The 3,840-nt window shown below is 46.4% G+C and overlaps 1 protein-coding gene across 4 annotated transcripts in view; it reads right to left on the bottom strand.

Annotated features, from left to right (window-relative positions):
• The window catches only part of THADA (THADA, armadillo repeat containing), a 368,709-nt gene that overhangs the window by 124,826 nt on the left and 240,043 nt on the right, over positions 1 to 3,840 (bottom strand). The window lies entirely within an intron of this gene.

The following is a 3,840-nucleotide window of genomic DNA, read 5'->3' as shown; positions in this document are numbered from 1 at the left end:
ATGAACCTGGATCAGGGGTGGGCAAAATGCGGCCCTCCAAGCTATTCTATCCAGCCCCACGGGTCCCCTAAAAAATTTAGAAAATTAATATATATCTGCCCCTGGCTGCCTGTCATGTGGCCCTTGATGGCTTGCCAAAACTCAGTAAGCGGCCCTCTACCTGAAATAATTGCCTGCCCTTGACCTGGATGGATGTAGCATCAGACTTCACTAATTTAGGTTCAACCAATTTATGGAAATTTTGTCCCAGATCCCCTCCCAACTCAAGTTATTTCATAGTCCCCCAGCATCCCAGGCTGCTTTGCAGTAAATCCTCTGCTCCCTAGCCTGCTTCCTGCCTGTGCCTGTCAGCCCAGTGGGAAGGGGCAGGGGAACAGACCCCCAGGTTCCCCTAGCCCAGGTCTGCAAGCACAGGGGAAGGAAGAGCCCCCTCGGTGGGGGGGGTTCATCCTCCCACAGCCCAGGGAGTGGGGCTGGGATCAGCTCAGCCCCATCCCCTTGTCAGCCACCTGCCTCTCTGACAAACAGAGAAGGGGGCGGGGAATGTACCCCTGGTCCAGCACCACCCCCCACAACAGGTCTGCATGGGAAACCCCTGTGAGGGGGCTTTTCCTCTGCCTGCATCCCAGGGAGCCAGACTGGGAAAGCCCCAGCTTTGTGCCCTCACCAGCTGGTTGCCTCTCAGAGGCAGGGCAGGGCTGGGGCTCCCCCATCTCTCGGTGGGGAAAGGGAGGGCAGCAGTCCATCATTCTCCCTGCCCTGCCTCATCTCTCAGAGAGGCTGATAGATGGGGGGGGAAGTTCTGCTGGCTCTTCCTCTCTGCAGCTGACACCAGGCGCCAAAAGTGTGTATCCAGCAGCCACTTTAGATGTGGGCTGCCGATTGGCTCAGTTGGGCAGCCATCAGCAGTGCCTGGTATGATGGGAGGTGTGCATGAGCACCCCCAGGCTCCTGGCCTGAGCCAGTGCAGGCTTCTGCCTGCTTTGGCCACCAGAAGACCGAACGTCAGTTCAGCTTGTTATTGGCTCAATGTATACAGCTTAGAAAAGCCTGTGAAGACTGAATCAATTTCTCTACGGGCTTTTTGAACGTCTGTACTTAGCCCTAACTCCCTCAACTGTTGTTCTGGGGCACCAGGCAGACTTCAGGACTCAGCCTGAGGCATATAAAGAAAGTAAACCTGCCTGCATGACTATTCGTACAGAAACATCCAGAAGCACAGTATGTGCGGGAGTTACAAGATGTGCTGCACACAGTACCATACCTAGATTCTTGGCGGCCTAGGACTAACTTTTAGTATTGGGCCTCCCTTCTCTAGAGATAACATTACTAATAATTTTAAAATTACCATTTTCGGGTCCCCTTCTGTCAGGGTCCCTGGCAGCCGCCCAGTCCACCCATGCCTGTTTCTGGTCCTGGCCGCACAGTTGTTCCTGAAGCGGAATAGAAGGTTTCCCTCCAGAGCAAGCAATGTTATATATCCCACTAATATTTGCTACCTGAGAGATGAACCATTCAGAGCTCTGGGAGGAAAATCAAAAAATAATCCTGGGAAGTGAGCAACCGACTGACATAAAACCAAGAGGGGCAACCAATGTGACTGTTAAGCCTCAATATGTGCACCTACTCTCGATACAGACAAACATTATTCCAGCTTTCAGCCTGTTGACAACAGATATTCTCAACTGGTGCACTGCGAGATCCTTTAAAGGGTTCTGCAGGGTACGACACAATATTAGCACTGTTAACACTCGTGAATCATGTATAAGATAAGCCCAGAGATTTCAAAAACATTCTGACCTGCTGTGGGTTTTCTGTGTTCTTTGGAACAGAATTGCTCTGGTATTTTCCCCATAGTCAAAAAAGGAGTGAAAGCTAAGAGATGGTGCTTTCTGAGGGCTGCCTTGAGTCTAACAAATGCTGAGAACCCCTGTTCCATTCTGCCAGCAGCTTCCAGAGTGTGCACACATCCACTGCAGCAGCTGTACAAAGAGCATGAAGGTGCCAGCTGTTCAAAAAGGACTGCTAAAGCAGTGTCTCTACATGCATCTTTTGCTGGGTGCAGAAGTATTTTCACTTGAAGAGGTGGTGTAACTCTGCTGGAAGTAAGAGGTATTCTGCCAACGCAGAGGAGCTTGGAGTGCAGACACATATAAAATGTTCTGCCAGCAAAACGTTCAATTGGGAAAGCCCTCAGTCAGACAAATGTATGGTCTACTGTCATTTATTTTATGGACCTAAAGAGAGAGATGGGCAGGAAGCGTGTCCATGAAAATGACTTTTAGCTCTAAACCATTTATCAACTCAAGAGGGACCAGTACATGTACCAGGCATTAGCTTTTATTTTAAAGTTATTTATAAGTATTTCAAATCATGTTCATAATATCTTGGTGTACATGAAATATTTACCAAGAATTGTATGGCACTGTATCTTTAAATATACTGGCAGCTACACTCAGGTTCTAGTATATAACAAACCTGAAGGTTTAACTCTGTATAATACATTATTGAAAAGATGGAACTGTCATCTGTAAGAAAGGGGCACCAACACAGTTGTACATGAAATACTCCCAAAATCCAGTACAAAACTGTAGCTAAATAAAGACTGCCATTTGTTACATTTGCACCAGCCAAACAGAATGGCAAAGCCCTCTCTTATACTACCCTAAGTGTTTAAAAATAAAAAACAGTTTTAGCCCTCCTGATTCAGAAAGCAGTCTCCACATTGTAAAATGCTGCCTTATGAAGCTTGCCTCATGAAAGACTGAAAAAAAAACCTGTACCGAAAGAGGCATGAACTTACTTCTGTCTTCTTGGTGATGTTTCAATAGTGAAATAAAAATTTCTAAATTAACAACAGTAAATTAAATGTATACAATTTATAAAATTTAAAAACTAACAACAGCAATTTATAAGTTAACATTAATTTATGAATTAAAAACAAATTAAATTTACAAAATTAACAACAGTAATGCTGGTTCCTCCCGTGAATCCCACAGTAACAGACCTACATGGTACTGGCAAGGAACTTGAAAGAATGTCCCACTGCCTGGATGGACTCCAAGGGCAACACAAATAATTCCTGGCTAGCACCAGGAATCTCAGCACATAACTACAACCATCTCAAGGGATAGTGTACAGATGTGGCCACTTATTGCCATCAACATTTTTGTAAACCCAACTACTGTGGATTGATTTCCCCATTCATCCAGGCTATTAACTTTAGATTATATAAAGCTGTTTCCCAATATGAAAGTACGTCAGCACAATGGTTTCAGGTTTTATACCATCTCCAAGGCTGGACTGTATTATACTGCCCCACATTTTCTTTTTCTCTTTTCTTTTCCTGAAGGTATTAAGGAACCTATTGCTGCAGAAGAGGTGCAAAAGTTCTTTTTACTGTGGCTGCTTACAGATGGGGGAGGGGGGGAGGCAGAAGGGGAACGGCACTTTTATTTAAACTTGGTGTGCCCCCTCACCGAGTGCAGTGCATGCCCAGAAGAGGCACTGCGTTAGCTGGACCCATCCCATCATCTGTATATATTGGGTGCTTCAGTGGGGCTTTTAGGCATTTTTATTTAATAGCTGATTGAATCAATTAAAGCTGACTGCATCAATTAAAGCTACAAATGACATGGCTTGGAGCAATCCCAGTCCAGTCATGAGAGACTACAGGCCTCTGGAAACGGGGCTTAGGGGCACAGGTGGTCTTTTCCTCACTCCTCCCAGTTGTGGGGCATGGGCTGAGGAGGGAGACACGGGTCGAGGTAGTCAACCAAAGACAGGTGCTGGTTTCATCAGACTCGCCAGGGGAGGGGGCTGCCAGAAGACAAGGAGACG

The sequence above is a fragment of the Gavialis gangeticus genome, unplaced genomic scaffold (assembly GCF_001723915.1).
Source record: "Gavialis gangeticus isolate Ggan-Ray unplaced genomic scaffold, GavGan_comp1, whole genome shotgun sequence".
NCBI classification, from domain to species: domain Eukaryota; kingdom Metazoa; phylum Chordata; order Crocodylia; family Gavialidae; genus Gavialis; species Gavialis gangeticus.
This window is presented reverse-complemented; position numbering and strand designations above follow the sequence as displayed.